General features: G+C 42.2%; 1 protein-coding gene and 1 long non-coding RNA gene across 13 annotated transcripts in view; both read left to right on the top strand.

Annotated features, from left to right (window-relative positions):
• DNAJC6 (DnaJ heat shock protein family (Hsp40) member C6) overlaps positions 1–23,678 on the top strand; it is a 170,652-nt gene that overhangs the window by 64,641 nt on the left and 82,333 nt on the right.
• LOC146402884 (uncharacterized) lies at positions 18,044–23,374 on the top strand. Its single transcript, XR_014808081.1, has 2 exons — positions 18,044–18,211; positions 20,221–23,374. It is a non-coding gene; the product is annotated as an uncharacterized LOC146402884 (long non-coding RNA).

The following is a 23,678-nucleotide window of genomic DNA, read 5'->3' as shown; positions in this document are numbered from 1 at the left end:
AAGCAAATTTTTATTTCTTTTAATTGTGTAATGACTTTTTCTGGGTTACTATTTTCTGTTTTCCTCATTCCATAAGTGGGATGAAATATTGTCCACAAATGTGAAGTTATCCAGGCTGAAAAGTAATTTTACCTGTACAAGCTCTTATTGAATTTAAATAAAGTATTTGTGGGATGTTTTCTCCAGACCATTTTGAATTAAAAGCTAAAATTATCTCCAAGGGACTGATGGTTTCAGGGGCTTTGGTATTGGTGTTGTACATGGTTATTTGATTTATGTTTTTACAAATATGTGATATATAAAAGTACAAACCATCTTTTGACTGAATGCGCTACGCTTTAAATCGTAAAAAAATTTCATGTACTCTAAATGATACCACTATAATCTTTTTTGGAACATAGTGTGCATATAAACAAGTAACTGAAGTGAAAACGAATATTTCCAAGTGAGTATAGAGGAGCTTCACTTCAGGGAAATGAAGTATTAAATTTTGTATATTTTCATTTTCATACAGATTTTCATTTTGAGAATTGGAATTTGTTTTTAAAGTATGTTACATTCTAGAATAAATTCAACATGTAGGGGATACAGTAGTAAATGAGACACTTGTGACCTTGAGGGGAGCATCATACAATAGGGGCGGTAACTTGAACACAGAGCAGTTTATGCCAAGTCCTAGCTTTTTGAGAATTTTTTGAAATGCAATCAGACTTTTACAATAGGTTTAGAGAAAAGAATGAATTGCTTTGATAAATTGTTGTAATGAAAAAGCATTTTTATTAAGAATACTGTTATCTCTAAAGTGCTGTTGCTAGGAGCTGATTCTTCCAGTGATCAAATGACGATTCCATGAAGAGGTTGCAGGATTCACCACCCAACCCCTTTAGGCTGGGAGAATATTGTGGCTTGGTTTCAGCTTGCATTTTGGAAGAATGCTGTTTGGATAAGGAATTGGGTCCTCAGAGTGGGCTTTTTTGTAGTGCTTAGCAGGTTTTCATTTACTAGGCAACTTTATCTGTCTTGTCTCATTATAGTTCTTATAAGAGTTTCAAAGAGTGGCTTTGTGCAGTGTAAATATTTCCATTTATTTAAGATAGTTAATTAAACTCATGGATCACTTCTAAACCCGCAGTTGTTCTGCCCATGTATTCAGCTATGGTACTATGACTTGCTGAATAGGGTAGGTGGTTCATGGGGCTTTTGCTCTAACAGAAATGTTTAAGAATGGAAAAACTATGTCAAAGTCCCTTAGAGAATTTAAAGCTTAGTCTTAAAAATACCTTATATTTCTATTGCTATTTATGATAGATAGAACACTTGGACGTCTCTCTTATTTCATTTCCCCCGAATTCTCTTAGCTGGATAGGGAGCATGTGTCTGTACTCAAAGACTTAGAATCCCACCTCTGCACTATTGTTACTAGCTGGAAAACCTAGAAATGTTTCAAGCCTGTTCCACATTTAAGAAAGGAGACTCATCATAGTTGTTCTTACCATAGAGCCTAAGTTTTTAAGTTTGAGGCTCAAAACAACATGAGAATGCATTTACACTTTTTCTACATTTTGCTGTCTGTGCCCTTCCAGTTTATGAGATGAGGAAACATTCTTACAGATGGCAGGAGACTTGTTCAAGGTAAAATAGCAAATTAGTGACAGCCAGATTTGAGTCTTCTGACTCTAAGGTCTAAGTACCCCCCCCCCAACTAAGTGTAACATCATCGTGGAAATAGAAACAATATTATCTACTTTGATTTTCCCCTCTGTTCTTAGATGAGTGGCAGATGTTCAGAGGAAGTGTTATGACTTCCTAAGTCAACAAACTCAAGGTAAATTCCAGAGCAGCCCCCTTGCTGAACTTATCTTGCAGGGCTCTCTGCCTGTCCTGTCTCACTTCCTCTTCATTCAAATTATTCTCTAGAAGATTGTCATTTGAAGGTCATCCTCTCACATCCCAAATGACACTGCAGCTATCCTGATTCATTAGCACAGAGCCTCCACATTCCTCCTGTGTGCATTTCACCTTCCATGGAAAGTAGAATCCACAAAACTAAAAGGCCCAATCTTGAGTCACTAAAGTGTTATAACATTAGGCTTTACTTACCAAGTTCATAATGACAAGCCATAAAGCAGCAGAAATATAAAAGTATAAGGATAATGAAGAGTGCTAAAATGCTTTTTAGAAAGTATACAAATAATGAATGTTAAAATGTTTTCCTGCCTTATATGAATCTGATTGAAAACAAAAACTGTCCTTAACAAATACCATCTTGGTAGTGTTTAAACACAGCGTCCGCATTTGAATCTGGCTTTAACCTTATGAATTATTTACTTGGATAAATTCATAATTCATTGAAATATCATCAGCATATATGCACTGGTATTACTTAGAAATATCTGCCCACTTAAGGGTATTGAAAGTTGAAGGCAAGGATGGTTCATCTAATTCATGTTAAATTTCAAATGCCTGGAGACAGCTATGCTTCATAGACGTAGAAGGGAAGTCCATGCAGCCTTCAGGGACCCTTCATTGCCTTCTGAGGTGGTACCTTTGGACTGCTCTAATTGGTATAGAGCCCCTTCTTTTATTTAGACAAAAATCAGCCTTTCCGCCCTCTAGGTAGAAAATAAATCCAATCCCCTTCCACATGGCAACCCTTATCAATTTTGAGTAAAGATACTTCTTCTCCTCTTAGCCCAATTCTCTTCTTTTCTGTGCTAACAAACCTGGTTCTTTACTTTTTTCTGTACATTGATTTCCATTTAACTATGCTAAGCTTTGAGAATAACTTTAACAATTTATTTTATGTAGCAAGGTTTTTTATCAGTTTTTATTGTAAAGGTTTTCCATGCTTTTGCTTAAAAAAGAATAAAAGATTTCAGAAGGGAACATAATGAAAAATGGAGAAATGTATTTTCTCCCCTCTCTGATTTTTTCAGGCCCTTGTTGCAGAGATAACCTCTATTGAAAGTATGAGTAAACACGTGTGCATATATACGATTAAAATTGTAATAAAATACAAATTCACAGTTGTAACTATGTACCTTTATCTACATTGTTCAATAATGTTTAATGATAAAAATAGCTACAATTTGGAGTTCCCGGCATGGCTCAGTGGTTAACGAATCCAACTAGGAACCATGAGGTTGCGGGTTTGATCCCTGGCCTTGCTCACTTGGTTAAGGATCTGGTGTTGCTGTGGGCTGTGGTGTAGGTCGCAGATGCAGCTTGGATCCCACGTTGCTGTGGCTGTGGCATAGGCCGGCGGCTACAGCTCCAGTTCGACCCCTAGCCTGGGAACCTCCACATGCTGCAGAAGCGGTCCAAGAAATGCTAAAAAAAAAAAAAAAAAAAAAAAGCTGCAATTTAATGACTACGATCCAAGCATTGTGCTAGGCATTGTACATATGGTATCTTATTTAACCTTCATAAGAATTCTCTAAGGTAAGGGATAGTTATTTTCTTTCTATAGTTGAATAAACTGAGGCACAGGGGGGTTAAGCAAGTTGCCTGAGGTGACACAGGCTCTACTCATAAGTAAAATTCCATAGAGAAATGATTATAAAATTGTGAGTGAAGAATTTAGTAGTGATGTTTCTCTCTGCTTCTTTCCCTGAGGCAAGAAGAAATAAGAGTGTCCGAGGGAGCTGAAATGCATGTAGTTGTTTTTCACGTTGAATCTCATGAAACAAGGTGGATATCGCCTCTTGTATTAACTATAACATGAATAATTTTTAAATGCTGGAAGCAAAGGAGAAAGAGCAAAACAAGTACTGGATAAGGCATGGTGCAACCTGATATGACACTGAGAAAAAGAGTATAATTGGTGCAGCTTCATAAATTTATGGAACGATACCTTGCTAATGAGAATGGGTCCCTACTGCTCTGGGAATTAGGTCCAGAGTCTTCATAATTGGATGTCAGAAGCCTAGGTAGGACCTCTGAAAGTCAACCCAGTAGAACTTGTCCTCTCTACTGGTTGGTCCCCTACCTCCCACCTCCATCTCTATGCTTCTGCATACACTGTTTCCTCAGCTTAGGCCAACTTATCCCATAGCCTCAAGATGTCCACTTTTCAGGTTATCTCCTATTTATTCTTCAGAACGTGGCTTCGATGTTCTTAAACCCCATAGGCTGCCTGAGATAGCTGTTCTCTGTGCTCCTCCAGTGGCCCTCACGTCCCTGTCATAGCTCTCATCACACTGAGTTGTGATAGGTTGTCTGGCCTGTCTCTACCTCTAGAGAGTAAATAAAGTTCAGAGCAAGCCTGTGTCTTATTCACCTTTGTATTCTTGTCACTGCTTGGCATTTATTAGGAGCCTGATAAATACTCTTTGAATGAAGGAAAGCGTGAATAGATTTTGAATTTGTAAAAAGGGCATTTATAATGAAATATGCCCATCTAAACCTAAAAATAAACATACAGCTAGATTTTCATAGAAATGAGGCCAGACTTGAAAGAAATGAAACTGTTGGCAAAAAGCTAGACCGATTCAATGACGAGCATTTTTCACATGCAAGGATACCAGAGAGGAGAGAGGATGATTAATACATAATTCCAGACTCCCAAGAATTTTCTAACGCAGAAGTAATTAGCTTAACGAAGGACTGTGCTTTCTTGACCAAAAAAATGAAGTCTATTGTATGATGCACTAAGGTAACTGAAACACTAAATATATACAATTTTTAAAGTAGACTAACAGGAGATCTGTAGATCTGTGTTACAGTGTCTTTCTTCACCAGTATCACAAGATTTGAATCTTAGCCGTTTTCAGGTTTAGTGTTGAACATTTTTGTATCACCTTTGGCCATGCATAGTTATATGGTGACTTAGTGCTTTTTATAATCTGTAATTATAAAAAGCACTTGAATTCTTTTTGGAAAGAATTGATAATTTTGAGGTGCATTGAAGAATCCTGCAGTTTAGATTGTGCATTTCCCTGTTGGCAAATCTTGAAACTCAGGGAAAAAACCCTTAATTACAGTTATTGTATATTAAACAATTTTTCTTGAAATCTACTTGGAAGCTTTTTGACTGAGCAGTTCAGTGTCTAAGAGTTAGTCTTCACGGTTCAAGGAATTAGGAAATTTCATGATGTTTGCTAAGAGATCTGGCAGTTTTTACTACCTTTCATTGCTTTACCCGAAATGTCACAGGCTAGTCTAGATCCAGATATCGTCTTATTTCAATAATGCATCAAAACATAATGTTCATAGGTATCGGGGATAGAAATTAAAATTCAACAGTGTATGGTATTAAAATGCAAATAACCCCACCGTGGAAGCAATCAGATGAGCAGTACCTTCTGTGCAGTGTTGGGTTTGCATGTGCAGGAACTTACTGTTGGCGTGTTGCAACTAGTACTCTACCTGGTTGCTGGCAAGTTTGTTTTGGCACACGTTGTGAGCTGCTTCCTGATTTTAGAAATGTTATGCTGTGCAAGAAGTGCATGTTGGTACTAAGCGAAGTAAGTCAGAAAGAGAAAGACAAATACCATATGATATCGCGTATATGTAGAATCTAAAAAATGCACAACCGAATCTATCTATAAAAGAGAAACAGATTCACAGACATAGAGAACAGACGTGTGGTTGCCAAGGGGGACGGGGGAGAGAGTGGGAGGGACTGGGAGTTTGGGGTTAGTAGAGGCAAACTATTACATTTAGAATGGATAAGCAATGAGATCCTGCTATATAGTGCAGGGAACTCTATCCAGTTTCTTGGGATTGACCACAATGAAAGATAACATAAGAAAGAGAATGTATATGTAAATATGACTCGGTCACTTTGCTGTACAGCAAAAATGGGCACAACATTGTAAATAAACTATATGTTAATTAAAAAAATTTAAAAAGAAATGTGTGTTGGCTTTGGGCATCTAAGTAAAATAAGAGACAGGGGAAGGGCTATGGAGGTACAGAAGAAGGAGCCATAATTTGAACCAGGAGGATTAGAGAAGGCCATGATGGAAAGTGATGCTTGAGCCAGAAGTCCATAGATGGAGAAGGAAAGGAAAATTGTTTTGGACTGAAGGTTAACACATGGTGGCATCATCATGCATGGTATGTGGAGAGACCAGGCATGTCTAAAGACCTGGAAGCTGGAGCCCGGATGAGTGGGAAGTGCTCTAGTGGATGGCAATGGAAGATATATCAGGGTGAGCCTGCTGAGGAGGTTGAACTTTACGCTTTAGGCTGAGGGAGGGTGCTGATGATTTGGGATGATTTGGGGAGTGGGGGTGAGGCAAGACCCGCTTATCCAACAGGCATGACACCTAGGGACCACAATAACTTTAAGGCCCACAAAATTTTAAATTCAGATTTCTTTTAAAAACCAGGGTAAAATAAATGAGCATATCAGTAAGAGAGATGCAGTAAAAACACAGGTAAATTTTTTTTTTTTAATGGGAAATGGGCATAGGAAAGCAGAAGTGCCTGGAGCCCACCAAGTCTCCTGCAGCTCCAGAGAAGAGGGTGATGTGTGACTCCTGCAGCTGTGTAAGGGATGGATTCCATCTGTAGTTCCCACCTATGACCGGGCTGCATCACATTTTCCTAAAGTGCTGGTTAAAAACATAGAGGCTCCCGGAATTTCTGATTTAGTCGGAAGGAAGGAAGTGTACTGAAAGAGCGGGCATAGCCCTGGAGGACTGGGACAACAATTACATGGCAGTTTAGTTGATGACCTGAGAAATAACTAGGGCCCAAGCCGGGGAAGTGCCAGTGAGACTGGAAGGAAGAGGCCACTCCCAAAAGCCTTGCATTGAAGAATGGGCAGATTGACAGCTGACCGGATGTGGGATGGGAGCATAGGGAAAGCTAGAGATGCTTAGCTTAGGTGGCAGGAGGAAAGGAGGTAGGATCTCTGGACTTGGCCAGAAGTGGAAAATATGACCCACTGTTTTTTCCTGCCACAGATGCACCATGGGCGTGGTTGTGGAAAGGCTGAATATACTGTCTGCTTGGCACAAGGTTTTACCAGGCTTTCAGCTTTTTGGTAGGCTGCCGGTTAGGCTGAGCAGGTCTCTAGGAGAGTGCTGTGGAGCGGGTAGGAGGCAGGAGCAGAACCTGTGTTTGCCTGGAGGAGGAGTAAGGTCATCAGTGGAAATGCTTGAACCAAAGCTGATACTGTGCTGAGTCCTGGACCAAGGCCAGAGGCCAGGATGGTGTAGGGTAGCCAGCGTGCCACGATGCTCATTCTCACTGGGTGAGCTCCGGTTCCTTGCCTGGTAATAGAGGCACAGGAAGAAAGCTCAAACACCAGCAAAACTTGGCAGGTGACCACTGCAGCAGGAATTCTTGGTTTCTATGGAAACAAACAAGTGCCTGAAAAAAACCCTGACCCTAGGAATGCTCCAGGCTTGCCTTGTATCAGCATTGGGCCAGGGAGCATTGCAGCACAAGTCCTGGCAGGAGAGCAGCCCTCATTTTTCTGTTCTTTACTCCTCCACAGTCCTCCTTCCCTCTTTTCACTTCTTTCTTTCTCTGCATCCTTCCCTTCCATCGTCAGCTTCCCATTCCCCTCTCTCCTTGACCTCTGCTTCTCTTCTGCTCCCTTCTTCTTTCTTTCTTCCCATTTCCTGTCTGGATCTCCTCCCTTCTACCCAGTCCCTGAGTCAGCATGTTTGGGAGACTTGGAACCTCATGCTATAGGAGTATGTGTGGATGACTGTAGTTTTGGGGTGTGTGTGTGTGTGTGTGTGTGTGAGAGAGAGAGAGAGAGAGAGAGAGAGAGAGAGAGAGAGAGAGAGAGAGAGAGAGTGAGAGAGAGAGACACTTAGATCCCAGCCTGCCGCATGTGGTCCAATAGGTATGAGCAGTGGTGTCACTTCCCAGTTTGGGTAATTGCGTCTGACCTGCCTAAAATTGCACTTGCTGTTTCAATTAGCGAAGGGTACCATGTTGCAACTTGGCAGTGAGAGGTTCATCAGCCTCTGTTCCAGAGGTAATTGTTTTTCATTCAGATGAAGAAAAGAACTTTACCTCCTACTTCACAACTAGGGAGTACAAAGTGACAGCTCACCATTCCATCTCGGTCTCTCCTGCCTCATCCCTGCAGCAAAGCAGATCTTTCTCTTCCCCTCTCCTATTCCTGGGGCCTAGAAAAATTGCTCTATTTTCAGTCTTTCCAAGTTTGATTTGTCCATGCTGTTGAGCAGCGGGGATAGTAAGGAATCATGCGTCGGAAACCCAGATAGAAGCTCTGGCTCTGTTTACAAGCTGTGATCTTGAGCAGGTAATTCAAGTGAGAAAAATCATATTGACCCTGCCTCTTTCACAGGCCAGGTGAAATGTGAGAATGGGGATGAAAGCACTGTGTAGTGAGTAACTCTTCATCTCCTCATTTCACAAATCTCTCTGGACTGCCTGCTATGTGCTGGCACTGCTCTAGGCACAGGAATACACTGCAGGATGAGAGTGCTAAGACCTCGGCACAAATGAGCTTACATTATAGGGCAGAAGACATACCACAAACCAGGAAGCAAAGATTAGGTATCATACGGTGTGTTCAATGCCACGGAGTGAGAAGAGAGTAACAAGGTGATGGACCTGTTTTAAAGCGCACGGTCAGCAATGCCTTTCTGAGGAGATAACATTGGAGCTGACACCTGAAGAAACGGAAGCAAGCAGAAAAGAAGAACATGGAGTTCCTGTCATGGCATAGTGGTTAACGAATCCGACTAGGAACCATGAGGTTGCGGGTTCGATCCCTGGCCTTGCTCAGTGGGTTAAGGATCCGGGCTTGCTGTGAGCTGTCGTGTAGGTTGCAGACGCCGCTTGGATCCCGCGTTGCTGTGGCTCTGGCATAGGCCAGTGGCTACAGCTCCAATTCGACCCCTAGCCTGGGAACCTCCATATGCCGTAGGTTTGGCCCTAGAAAAAAACAAACAAACAAAAAAAAACAAACAAAAAAAAAGGAAAGAAAAGGAGAAGAGCTGGATATGGAGCTTTTAAGTACATCATACAACACATGCAAAGACCTGGAAGAGGGACAAAGCTTTGCAGAAAGGAGCAGGGCTATAACTGGCACTTAGTGAGCCAGGAGGGAGTGACAACAAATGAAGTCAGAGCTGTGTTTTTAAGAGATCACTTGGCTTCTTGTGCTGAGAAAGAATTTGAGGTGGCTTCTTAAGTGTTCCAGATTGTAGCGGGATTTGTACACCATGGGTGAGGTTAGCAAGTATACTATTCAATATTAATAGTCAGCCTCCTCCACTCCCACCCCCAAGTTCAAGTGACATTTTCATAGCATCATAGTGTTGGCAACATGTTTTATACCCTGTCATATTTAGTTCTTACAATTATCCATTGGAGGGGGTAGCATTCATAAAATGTTTTAGAGATGAGAAGTTCTGCTAAGTTCGTTGAGCTGATTCGCAGCTAAGCCAGCATCAGGGCCCAGGTCTTTTGACATGTTGGAGTGTGGCAGAGATTGCAAAGAAGGAGAGTGAGATCTTGGGTACCCGATAGACAAGATGTATCAGCTGCTTTAGGAGAAGACAAGCCGGGGAAACAAAACAGGAAGAATTGGGTTTTAGCTGTTAGGGAAATTGGCTTAGGTCGCCTCAAAAAAGTATAGCAGGATTTCACTTTAATTATTGGTCTTCAAATCCAGCCATTCGGTGCCCTCCCAGGGCAGGTGGCTGGCTTTGTCTCTCAGTGTGCCAGGGGAGAACTGTCTCCATTATGCTTCTCATTGGCACACACAGACTGGCAGGCTTTCACACTGTCTTGTTTTGTGAGCATTTGCAGTCGTAACAGAAGACAGTTCTATTTCATATGTTGCTTTGTTTTCAAGCCTTTGCGTGAGAGCTGGGCTTCTTGTCTCTTAAAAACCAAAACTCAAACCAAACCCAAAGCCCCTGCTTTTGTTTATAGCAGTGCTACATGTTTATGAAAAGAAAATTTAAAACAATTCAGAGAGTGATATAAAAAGGAAAAGTCCATTTCTTTTCCCCCAGCTTGCAGTCTTATTCTCCAGATGTAATTAATATTCATGGTTTCTTGTATATACTTACAGAATATGCAAGCATATGCAAGCTTCTACATAACCACAAAGACACATGCATATTCCTGAACACCCACACATACACATGCACACTTCATATGGAATGTATACTTGGATATCCTGGAATCCTGCTGTACGTTCTGTTATATAACTTGATTTTTACTCAAGTGCTGCTCTTTGGATAACGTCCTGCATTCGTACCTAGGGATGTAACTCACTATCCATTTGCTTTGAATTCCACTGTCCCAGGTCCTCTATCAATAGGCAGTACATATCTTTGAGCATATATTTTTGTATGTTGCATATGTGGTAGACCTGTGGGATAAATTCTTAGAAATGGAATTGCTAGGAGAAAGAACATATTCATTTCACATTGATAGATCTTTCCAAAGTGCTTTCTAAGAACCTTGTGCCAATTTTGATTTCTGTGAACAGTGTATGAGATTACTTATTTTCCCACATCCTTGTCAAGGCTGAGTATTACCAAACTTTTAAATTTTTGGCAGACTCATAAGTGAGAAATGGTTAATAATGGTTTATTTAACTGGAATTACATGTCGATATTGCCATGAGTTATTTTGGTTTTGGAAATGGGTTTTAATTACTTAGGTAATACATATTTGGGGGAAACAATTTAGAAAATGCAGAAAAGCACACACGCGCGCGCACGCGCGCACACACACACACACACACACACACACACACACACACACACACACACACAGAGAGTAACCAATAAACTTGTTTTTAGTGAATGACCATTGTTAACATTTTGGAGTTTATCCTTTTGTCCTATCTACTTGTAACAGTATGAATGAAAAGGTTTTCTATTAACTTCTTTTTTTGTCTTTTGTCTTTTTAGGGAAGCACCTGAGCCATATGGAGGTTCCCAGGCTAGGGGTTGAATGGAGCTGCAGCTGCCGGCCTGTGCCACAGCCACAGCAACGCAGGATCCGAGCCATGTCTGCAACCTACACCACAACTCTGAGCAACACCGGATCCTTAACCCACTGAGCGAGGCCAGGGATTGAACCTGCATCCTCACGGATACCAGTCAGATTCATTTCTGCTGAGCCATGATGGAACTCCTTCTGTTAACTTCTTTGCTTCCCATTAATTGTGGCCACTAGTTTTTCTAGAAAATATTGCAGTATATCAGTGGAGAGAGTCCTGGAGTTGGAGCTAGGGGTTGTTCTAGATTCAAGTTTTGACATCATGGACCAGCTTTGTGGCCTTGGGCAATGCCTTTCTTGTCAAATTGTGAGGAAGGTCAAATGAGATAAGGTATAGAAAAGGGCCTGGTGTATTCCCTATAGTAGATGCTTGATAAGTGATGGCTGCATCAAGAGTTTGAAGCTAAGTGAGTCCATGTTGGGAATATTATATTATCCTGAGTTTTATTCAGTGTAGATTAGTTTACTCTTTTTCCTTTTACAAGGTTCTGAGCATTCTTTGTTCTATTCATTCCAGGATTGTTCATAAGCTTTAAGACAGTGTACGGATGTCACCATGTAGTCCTCATACATGTGCAAGGCGTTATCACCAGAATTCTTGGTCGAGATGGTCAACAGGCTTGATACATTATGGGATGTTCAGGACAGCCTGGTTTAAGGAGAATTTTCAGGGTGGAGGATGAAACCCAGGAACTTCCCAAGGATGAAAGGAAACAATTATTTGTGTTCTAAGCATGATTAGGCATTGCTTATTTTTCTTTACTTTTTCGCAGTGTGGCTACAGAAGCTAGTTCATGTAAAGCAGTGGTTCTCAATGAAGGACGACGCTATGTACTGCAACTCCCACCTCAACATTTGGCAATGTCTGCAGACTGTTTTGTTGTCACAATGTGGGTGAAGGGTTGTTACTGGCATCTAGTGGCTAAAGGCCAGGGTGCTGCCAAACATCCTAAAACACCCAAGACAGTTCCACACCGTGAAGAATTATCTGGCCCCAAATGTTAATAGTTTGAAGGCTGAGAAAGTCTGATATTAATGGAGTGAATATGTTGATTATGAGTTTAAAGGTGGGGAATGTGGTGACGTATGTATCCATGGACCCATCAGCTCATGGTGCTGGTCAGTGCTACACATTAAACCAGGCCTAGGAGTTCCTGTCATGGCGCTGTGGTTAACGAATCCGACTAGGAACCATGAGGTTGCGGGTTCGTTCCCTGGCCTTGCTCAGTGGGTTAAGGATCCGGCATTGCCGTGAGCTGTGGTGTAGGTTGCAGATGCGGCTCGGATCCCGCGTTGCTGTGGCTCTGGTGTAGGCTGGTGGCTACAGCTCCAATTTGATCCCTAGCCTGGGAACCTCCATATGCCGCGGGAGCGGCCCAAGAAATAGCAAAAAGACAAAAAAAAAAAAAAAAAAAGTGAGGAAACTGAGGCCTGGAGAGAGGAAGTGATTTAAAGGTGGGGTGGGGGCGGGGGCGGGGGTGTAAGGCAAGTACCCTGATCGCTGTGATGTGCCCGTGCCAAGCACAGAAAGAGTGGCAGACTTCTCCTTGATTAGGTTGTATTTAGGGCTGGTGCTCTCGAAGGATGGGTAGAATTTAACATTTCAGATAAAGTTGGAAAGAATATTTTCAGAGGAAGAAATAGGAGGTAATGGGATGGAGGAAAAAAAAATCACTGGAGTTTTTAGTGAAGACAACACATCTTAGTAAATTTTCTTTGGTTGCAAATGAAAAAAAGCCCGTTTCCAAACATCTTAATTGAAAACCAAAGGACAAGAGTTGTTATAAAGTCACAGGCTGAGTCCTGGGTTCAGAGTTCCAAAGCTGAGAGCCTCCTGGCTGCCCTCTCTCTAGTGCTTCATGGTTCTTACTTTGCTTCCTCTGGGCCTTCGCTTTATCCTTCACTCTCCCTCTCTATGGACCAGCTTTCTTGTCTTCTCTGTGTCTGTGGCATCGCCCACATTTCCAGTTTACGTGTGATTAATTCAGACATTCGGTATTTCCTGATCATCTGTCTCTGAATCCCACCCTCTAAATTCCAAGCGAGAATCCAATTGGCATCGTAATGGGTGTTACTTGGGTACCTCTCATCAGGAGCTGTAGACAAAATCGGGGAGGTGAGGAGACTCTCTTGTTGTATCATCCTGGTTGGAAAAGCTCTCCTCACACTTAAAGAAGGAATGGCCTGACCCTCAGGTTGCTCCTTTACCATCAGTGGCATCTGTGTATCTATCACAAAGTATGAGGTAAAGAAAATGGGAAAGACGTAAGCTGTAGGTGGATGATGGCTTCTCTAAGGAGGACAGGTGTGGGCTCTGAAGTGCAGGCAAGATCTCCTCAAGTGGAGAAGGGACTGAGAGGGGCTGTTCCACGTCGGAGCCAACTAGAAAGGTGGTTGAACCTGGGAGGTTTGGGTAATAGCAAGCGTTGAGCACCTGTATGTGTCAGTAGCTTCAGTCATTCACTTGGATAATAAATAGTTCCTGAGGGCTTACTAGGAGGAGGGTATGTTAATGGATGAAAAACAAAATTGAAATAAATCACTTCCTCAATGTCACAGAGAAGGAGAATATGAACCATATCTAGAATGTTTTCGTCTTAAAAATTTTTTTTCTCTATAGTGTTCATTTATGCTTTCACTTGATTCTACAAGGTCAAAAATGACTTAGAGCAAGGTTGGCGGCTCAGGCTTTTTTTTTTTTTTTTTTAATAGCTGTTGAAATTGTGATTGTCCTTACTTCCTGAAGTAGAAATAGACACACAGTTTCCATAACTATGAAATGACTTCTGTGCTGATGTATGTTTGTTTTTAGGGGGATTGTTTAGACAGGTGATTTCTAAGATCTTTCTTAACTCTAACATTTTGGTATTCAGGGACTTGTTCTCTTTCATCCCAACCAGCTAGATTTAATTTATTGTAGAATTGCTTAGCATAGAAAAAAAAGTTAAAGCTACCTCAAATGTGCCAAAATAAATGATTGGTTCAGATAATTATGGTATGCCTAATGGTATTACGAAATAGCCACTAAATGTAATTATTCAGTGGAGTTCCCATGTGGGTCAGAGGGTTAAGGATCTGGCATTGTCACTGCCATGGCTTGGGTTTGATCCCTGCCTGGAATCTGCATGCTGTGGGTGTGGCCAAAATAAACAAACGTAATTGTTCAAGGAATTTCTAATGTAATGGGAAGATGTTTAAAATAAAAAATTCATGGAAAAAGGAAAAAACTAAGTGCTGAATTAAACTGTATAAAAACACACATATGTTTGTATATACACACAGGAAAATCGTTGTAAAGATATATAATAGTTTAAAGATGAAGGAACGAAATCAAAATAGTATAAAATGATATTTGGATAATAGGGCACCAGTGATGATAATGATGATGATGTGATGATGATGATGTGGTGATAATGATGATGATGTGATGATGTGATGACGATGATGTGATGATGATGATGATGTGGTGATAATGATGATGATGATGTGGTGATGATGATGATGATGATGTGGTGGTGATGATGTGGTGATAATGATGATGATGATGTGGTGATGATGATGATGATGATGTGGTGGTGATGATGTGGTGATGATGATGATGTGATGATGATGATGTGGTGATGATGATGATGATGCCGACTGGGTCCCTCTCTTGGCAGGCATGTGGGAGTTCCTGGGCCAAGGATCGAATCTGTACCACAGTTGCAACCTGCACCATAGCTGTGGCAGTGCCGGATCCTTAACCCGCTGCGGCACAATGGAACTTCCAGGACACATAGTCGTTTTTATGTGTTTTGCTTGTTTCAACAATGACTTTACATTTCACAACTGCAGGTTTATACAACTGTATGTTTTTCTGGAGTACTTTTGTAGCTAAACTTTTTATTTAAATAATTATAGATTCACACGCAGTTGTAAGAAACAATAGAGATTCTTGTAAACGTTGCCCGTTTCTCTCAGTGCTAATGTTTTATAAAACTATAGTGTGATATCACAGCCAGTGTATTAACACTGATACTTTCCACCTCACGTTACCCTGGTTTTATTTGTGTTTGTGCGTGTGCATGGCATGCGTGTGCTCTCTGCTGTTTGTAACCTACATTGTGGGTTCATGAATCCACCACCACAGCAAGATAGGGAACAGTTCAGCACACCACAAGGACCCTCATGTTGACTTTTTATGGCCATATCCACACCTACCATTATTCTTCTTTTTTTTTTTTTTTTCCTTAGGGCTGCACTCGCGGCACATGGAGGTGCCCTGTCTAGGGGTCACACTGGGGCTGTGGCCGCTGGCCTACACCACAGGCACAGCAATGTCTGCAGCCTACACCACAGCTCACGGCAATGCTGGATCCTTAACCTGCTGAGTGAGGCCAGGGATCGAACCTGCGTGCTCATGGTTGCTAGCCAGATTTGTTTCCGCTGAGCCACCACTGCCATTATTCTTCAAGAATGTAGTCAGCTCTGTTGTGTAGGGCATTTACTTAATTTTGGTTTTTTATTTGAAGCTGTGATCTTAGAACCTTAGAGGTGGAAAGGACTTAGCCATCTGATTGGTCACTCAGAATGTGGGCATTTTCAAGGGGTAGAAAAGAGGTTTCTGATTATCCGGCCTCCTTCAAACACATTATCAGCTTGAGCTCTGTCCCTACCCTTCACTCCAGACACCTTTGCCTCAGTGTTGCAGGTCTTAAGTTAGCTCTCATTTTCTCTGGGAACCCTCATCTGACCCTCTAGCTCTGGGTCTTTTTGCTTCTCCTCTGTGCCCTGATTATACTCTGTATTTTGCTCATTGTAGCATTTTTCTCATTTTGTAATTGCTCATGGATAATCAATCAATGCTGGAAGGGTAGATAATGTCTGGCTAAAAGTACCCCCCCCCGGGGGGGGTGGGATTCCAACTGCCAGTTCTTCTGCCTCTCCTACCCTTGGAGTGGTTTTTAATCCAGCTTGAACTTCACAGCATTCAGATGGCAAGCCCTAGTTCATTCTGGCTTTGCAACTACTTGCCTGTTCCACAAATTCCAGCCTTCTACCTGCTAATGCTGCCACCAGGATGAATAACTTTCATCTTCTGAGTTCCTCATATTTTTCTCTTTGCCTTCTCCATTTCTAAAGTTATGATGTTGACGTTCCCATCGTGGTGTAGTGGAAACAAATCCGACTAGGAACCATGAGGTCGTGTGTTCAATCCCTGGCCTCACTCGGTGGGTTGGGGAACTGGCGTTGCTGTGAGCTGTGGTGTAGGTTGCAGACATGGCTCGGATCTGGTGTTGCTGTGACTGTGGCTGGCAGCTGTAGCTGTCATTAGATCCCTAGCCTGGGAACCTCCATATGCCTCAGGTGCAGCCCTAAAAAGACAAAAAGACAAAAGAAAAACAAAGTTAATATGATGTGGATGACCTTTATAAGCAACTTTGAGCTTAGCACTGTGCTATGTGTTTGATATGTATTATCCTCTTTTAACACAGCATACTTCAAATTATGTTTTATCTTCCCCCATTTTTATTTATTTTTATTTTTATTTTTTGTCTTTTTGTCCTTTTAGGGCTGCACCCGCAGCATATGGAGGTTCCTAGGCTAGAAGTCTAATTAGGGCTGTAGCCACTGGCCTACACCAGAGCCACAGCAACGCCAGATCTGAGCCGCATCTGCGACCTACACTACAACTCATGGCAATGCTGGATCCTGAACCCGCTGATTGAGGCTGGGGATCGAACTCGCAACCTCATGGTTCCTAGTCGGATTTCTTTCAGCTGTGCCACGATGGAAACTCCTATCTTCCCCATTTTTAAAATGAGGAAACTGAGATGGAAAAAAAAAAAAAGTGAATAACTTGTTTAGCATCATGTAGCCAAGTAAGTGGCAGAATTGGGTTTGAAATCCAGGACTGTCTGCTGTCAAGTCCACACTCCTGACTGTTCTATAAGAAGAAGCTGTCTTAACTCATCGTCCTCCAGAACTTAGTACTTCCTCTGAAAAACTGTCTAGCCTCTGACTAAACTCTTCCCATAGATAACTCTAGGCTTAGGAAGGCAGCTGTTCTATTGCTGGACAGCCAGTATTGCTTGGGAGGTATCTTTTGTCTTTTTCAGTGGAATTCTGCCCTTCACTCTCTCCGTGTTATATCTAGGTGGATGGTAGTTCTGTCCTTTGGTTCAACATAAAGTCCTCTAAATCTGTAGATCCTTCATGGTATAGCCAGAAGGGGTTTTAATAATTTTCTGGTCTTGTCTACCATAGATGGGGAAAGTGGAGTGCAAAGAGAGGAGCCCTGTTCAATTTACTACCTTTGAGTGATTGATTCTTTGGTTTACCTTTCTCCTTCTCGCTCTTATAGTCTTTCATTGTGAGACAAGTTTTTCAACCTTCCATTGCCCTGGTCATTCCCCTACGATTACTCTCCAGCTGGCCACTGTCCCTCTTGTTTTTGGAGCTGACCTCAATATTCCAAATGTGGCTTGATTGTCTGAAGTTCTGGAGAGAATGTTTAATTCTGCAAGTACATATGAGAGCCTACTGTTGTACCAGGGACCTCTTGCAACCCTCCATCACATTCTGCCTTTCTTCTTCCTTTCTCCACATTGTCTGCAATATTTGTGAGATTATAGGTTTGGCTGCAGGTAACAAGGCCATCGTGACTATGGCTTAAACAGATGGAAGCTTATTTCTTGCTCATGTAAAGGCTTGACCTACAATGGCAGCTTTGCTCTATGGAATAACTAGGGTCCCAGGCTCCTTCTGTCTGTTTGATTTATGCTCCTTAGGGTGTTACCCTCTTCCACATTGTTTAAGGTGGCCAACTAACACGTTTGTTTTCTAGCATTCCTCTCCCCTCTAAGAAGCACCCTGGAAGCTGCATGCTCACTGCCACTCACACCTCATTGGTCAGAATTTAATCACACGGTCACATCTCACTGAAGGGGCGCCTGGGAGATGTAGTCCTTTTTTTTTTCCTGGATAAAAAATATTCCTAAGGAACATGAAGGGGATAATAGACATTAGTTTGACAAATAGCAGTCCCTGCCACATCCCTCCTAGTGTTTCAGCTCCAAGAAAATGGACCCGGTTGACACTCAGTAGCTACCAGCCTCCTGGGCTTGTGGAGTTGCATTTCTAGGAAAGATGGCAAAGCAAGAGACCTCTCAGGGTGGCCAAGAGAAATTCTCAGAATTTCATGAAAGACTGAAATTCAGAGTCTTTGATGATGAGGTCACCCTGTCAAAAATGACTGTCATTTGGAGTTCCTGTCATGGCTCAATGGTCAACGAATCCGACTAGGAACCATGAGGTTGCGGGTTCAATAACTGGCCTCACTCAATGGGTTGAGGATCTGGCATTGCCATGAGCTGTGGTGTAGGTGGCAGATGAAGCTCGGATCCCGCATTGCTGTGCTCTGGTGTAGGCCGGTGGCTACGGCTCCTATTAGACCCCTGGCCTGGGAACCTCCATATGCCGTGGGAGTGGACCTAGAAAAGGCAAAAAGACAAAAAAAACCCACCACAAACAAACAAACAAAACCTGTCATTTGGGTCTTACTATTTATCTGCCATGTGTGTGTTGAATATTTAACATAAATTATTTAATTCTGAGAAGAGTCCTAGCAGGCAAGTACTGTTATGACTCTCCAATTTACAGATGAGAATTTCCAGAGAGATAAAGTAACTTCCCCAAGGTCACATGGCAGATACATAATCAAATTGCTGCCTGTTTATCTTACTGCACTGGTAGCCTGAGGCCACTCTCCACTCTAATGCCAGACAAATCAGAGCTGGTCATGAACACTCATAAAGCCCTCTCACGTTCCTCATAATCACTCCTAATTATAACCTGAGCAAGAAGTGTTGTTTTAAGTAGGTTATGAGCCCCACGTTGAAAGGACAGGTCTTACATCGTGTTAGCTGAGTATGACCTCAGGTCAAAAAAAAATTCGGTGACCAAATTGGCAAAAGCTGTTGTTCTTGGGTTCCATCTTGCCATCAGCAGGGTTGCTTGGGATATTTTGCTGGGGGAAACAGATGCGCAGAGATACCACAGGGCTTATGCCATGTGGTAGAGTTGGGATTTGATTCCACGTGGGTCTGATGCCAAGCTGGAAATCCTGATTTGCCTGCTGCCTCATGTTCCTTGGTGGGCCTGAACTGTTTCCTCATATTCTGATCTCTTAGTATATCCTGGACCTGGTCCCAAGCCTCTGTTCGCTAGCTTTGCTGTAATTGGTTAGAGATTGTAGGCACTGATTTATCACAGACATGTCTAGGCCCCCATTTGTGGATAGCCTTACTTTTTATCATTTGGTTTTTTTTCCTCTTATCAATACGGCGCATGGTTTATACACACCAGTATTAACAGTGAGGTGCTCTATGAGGAAACCATGTCTCTATGGCCGAGTCTCTTTCTCAACCCTAAATCAGCATGTGTAGACAACAGGAGGGGCACTTGAAACCCGGATATTTCAGAATAACAAATATGTGGTGAATTGTGCGGTGGTGATGGTGGCTGCTTTAGAGCTGGTGGGAGGGGACACCTTTCTGAATGGGTAATGTTTACAGTGGGGTGGTCTGGAGAATGAGAAGAAATCAATCATGCAGAGAGCCAAGAAGAGTTTCCTAGTAGAAGGAATGGCAAAGGCAAATGCTCTGAGTGGGGAATGGAAAAGAGGCAAGAAATAAACTAATGTGTTTGAGCCTTCTGTGTTCTCAAGTTTGTTACAGAAGGGAAGTCAGAAGTTCATTGTCAGCATTGCTCATCCCACCTCCTCATGGAGAATCAGAGGCAATTTTTGGACAAGCCTCGATGATGCTGGGGCAAATGCCTTCATGTTTGTCAATTTCTACTTTGCCTAGGTATCTTTGGGAGAGTGATCCACAACTTCCTTGATGAAGGGTTTTTTGGTTTCATTAAGCGCACCTTTTGAAGTGGTTCCATTGACAACATTCCTTTCAGAAATTTTTTAAGATCTCCCAGGGGATTTGAATGTAAGAAAGGAGTGTGATGTTTTTGATATTAGCAGTGGTTGGTAAAAATATTCAAGCCACCCTTTTGCTGTTTTTGGTTTGTTTGTTTTTAGGGTCACACCCGTGGCACATGGAGGTTTCCAGGCTAGGGGTCTAAGCCAAGCTACAGCTGCCAGCCTATGCCACAGCCACAGCAACGCCAAATCCGAGCTGCATCTGCGACCTATACCACAGCTCACAGCCAGATCCTTAACCCACTGAGCGAGGCCAGGGATTGAACCTGCAACCTCATGGTTCCTAGTTGGGTTCATTTCTGCTGTTCCACGACAGGAACTCCTAGGCCACCTTTTCGTCTTAAAATCCATTCAAGCACTTAAAGGTTTGGAAATCATATGATTACATCAGAATCTCAAACCCGAGATTTATAGAAAATCGGAGGGTGCTCAAAGGGTGTTCTGTTGGCAGAGGGGCTGAGCTGCTCTGAAAACAAGGGCAGCTTCTTTTATTTACAGTGACTAGAGCCTCACAGATGTGCAGCCACTGGCCACAGGCCATCCATCACTAGCAGATCAACACATGGTTCCACTTTGGGCACTTGGGTTCCTAATCTAAGGTTAATTCAGCTATTCAGATTAAGGTTTGTGACATGCTAAGAGGTTCTTGTAAAAAAAGAAAAAAGCAAAAAGAACACAAGCCCAGTAATTAATTGTGGGCATTTAATAGTACATTCTGGACTTGTTTGGTATTGCTCAGGCCCAGCAGAGATCCTTTTGATGTTCTTCCAATAACAATAAAAATAACAGCTTGGAGAAAAGAGCAGACTCTTAGGTGGAGAACTGAAGTTCTGGAAAGAGCCTTAGATTTTAATCAGAGTGCTCTTTGGCATTGGCCATCGGTACCCACCATCAATGCCTTATTTTTAGTTTATAGAGTGCTTCCATGCACACTGTTTTATTCCATTTTTACAACTGCCTTATGAGCTGAGTATAATTATCTCCATTTTATGGCTGAGGAGCCTGAGGCTCAAAAGGAATAAGTGACTTGCCCAAGATCATAGCATAACTGGCAGGTGGCAGAATCAGGACTCCAAACCAGATGTTGTTGCGCCTGAGGTCATAACTCCTGAAAAACATAGTAGCTTTAAAATTTTGGAAGGCATTGCTGCCATCTTTAGGATAATGACTTAGAGATTTTTTTCCTCCATGATTATTATTTAAAATATTTTAAAGAAATAACTGCAAATACTGTTCTATACTAACCCTAATAATGTATTCTGTAATATCCCTGAGTTCAGAATCCTTCAGGACTATCGGACCTTTTCCCAAGCTTCAGTCTTTTTTTTTTTTAGGGCGCCCATATAGCATATGGAAGTTCCCAGGCTAGGGCTCAAATCAGAGCTCTAGCTGCCGGCCTACCCCACAGCCACAGCAATGCCAGATTTGAGCCCAGTCTGCGACCTACACCAAAGCTCACGGAAATGCTGGATCTTTAACCCACTGAGTGAGGACAGGGACCAAACTGGCATCCTAACGGATACAGGTTGGGTTTGTCACTGCTGAGCCACAGCGGGAACTCCCCAAGCTTCAGTCTTTAATGTCACCTTGTGTTTGATTTTAATTGTGTTGAAGGCAAAGCATTGAGAATCATTTTTAAGGATTTGTAGGTTGTTTAAATGACCTTTTTTTTTTTAAAATGGAAGCATAAATAAGAATATAAATAAATAAAACTATTTTGCAATTAACCCATGCTTCAGCCATGTTCATATCTGATTCAGTCAATATAAGAAAGTCTTCTGAAGATATATTTTGAATCTCCTAGGCTAGATAATGGAGACAAAGAGCAATTTTGTTGTGAATTTAACTTCCCTGCTTTGGGAGGGGGCAATAACAAAACTGTAGCAAAAGAAAAAGAGGACTCCCAGATGAGATTATGCCTGCAAAATTTTCTAGGCTGACATGAAACCTGCAAGTATAAGATGTAATCATTTTTGACACAAGAACTAGGAGAACATAGACTACAAAATCCTTAAGCCTGGCAGCCTCTGGCAAGGTGATAAATAATGTGAGGTCTTTTAGAATAGCTTTTTTGGAGATGGAACACAAAATGTAATACATACAACACATGCAGAATTGTTGCTGGAGCGAAGACAGCAAAAATACTTGTGAGACAGAAAAGGATACCTAGGAAAGCACGTGCAAAGTTCCAGAAAGTGAGAGCATGGGCTGTTGGGAGAACTGCAGGTGGTTCCCTGGGACTGGAACAAGAAGCCAGAGGATCCGGAAAGAATGCAGGAGGTGAGACTGCAGGGAGGTGAGACGTGGGAAGCAGGCAGCTCCCATGTCCGTCATTCGGGCTGGTCGACCCTGTTATCCCCCAGCACCTGAGTTTCTTAGGAGAGGAGTGATGAGATCACATTTGCATTTTAACAGCATCCCTCTGAAAGAATGGAAGGGTCCAAGGCAGGTGGTAGGAACATGGGTTAGCAGGATAATCAGGAGACTAGAGATGAAAGTGTCCTGTACTAAGGTGCTGGTAGTGGGTACCTAGAAAGGAGGGATAGACCTGGGCTTCTCTGTGAAACCCAGCAGAGGAGGAGACAAAGCGACTCATATTTCTTTGTATCCACCCATTCTTACCCCATAACCTCCTGTGCTGTAAAATCATTGTGGGCACTAAAGTTTTTGCGGCCAATCAACAAGAGAGATTTGTTGGGTTTTGAATAGCTTTCTTCCTAATAACTTCTCTCACCCCAAGTTGCTAACATCCTTGGGGCTTTTTTATTAGAAGGATCTTGTGGGCGAATGATTGCCCATCTCTCTATTCAGGGACATTTTATTCTCATCCAGGAGGAAACAACTGTTTTAAGTGGCAAGCTAGAAGTGATTCAGCTTCTTCAAATAGAAGGTGATAACCCTTGTAATGCATATACCATATAAACACCAAAAACACACGTGTTTCCTTTAATATAATACTGATGGTGCTAAGAATTCTGTAACTAAAATTTGCAGGCCTGTTGTGTACTGTTGTATACACAAATTCCCCATCACCTGCAAGATAGAATGCAATGTCTGAAAGGGGCACACAGCCCTCCACAATGCAGTTCCTACCTACTTTACCACCCTTGCTCAACACTCCCTCTGCAGAGTTGCTGACTAATTTATAGTTCAAAAGTTAAGGTCAAAATCAACAATATGGGAAATAGCAGTGCTCAAATTAAACTACAGGTATTCTTATAGAGCTCCTTTTCTAGAAGACAGATACAAAAAAAAATCAGGATTAAAAAGTACCATGAAGAGGAGTTCCCTGGTGGCTCAGGGGGTTCAGGATCTGGTATTGTCACTGCTATGGCTTGGGTCACTGCTGTGGTGTGGGTTTGAACCCTGGCCTGGGAACTGCAGCATGCCGTGGGTGCAGCCAAAAAAAAAAAAAAAAAAAGTACCACGAAGAAAAATAAACTAAAATAAGAAGATTGGGGGTGTTACTTTATATAGGGTGATCTGAAAAATTCTCTAACAAAGAAGCATTTAAGCAGAGACTTGCAAGAAGTGAGGAATCTAGCCATGTGGTTATCTGTGGGAACAGATAGTAAATGCCAAGGACCTGAGGCAGGTGTTTGTTGAATGAGGAATAGTTTGGCTACAGCATAGAGACAGGGATGAGAGGTAAGACTGGAGAGGTATGCAGAGGTCAGCTCCTAGAGAGCCTTTGGGCCCTCGTGAGGACTTTAATTTTTACTCTAAGTGGGATGGGAATCCACTG

The sequence above is a fragment of the Sus scrofa genome, chromosome 6, assembly GCF_054392235.1.
Source record: "Sus scrofa isolate SSC_HxYL_T2T_F1_AM1 chromosome 6, Sscrofa_HxYL_maternal_Yorkshire_Landrace_v2.0, whole genome shotgun sequence".
Lineage (NCBI taxonomy): Eukaryota > Metazoa > Chordata > Mammalia > Artiodactyla > Suidae > Sus > Sus scrofa.
Note: the sequence above shows the minus strand (reverse complement) of the source record. Positions and strands in the feature narration are given on the sequence as shown.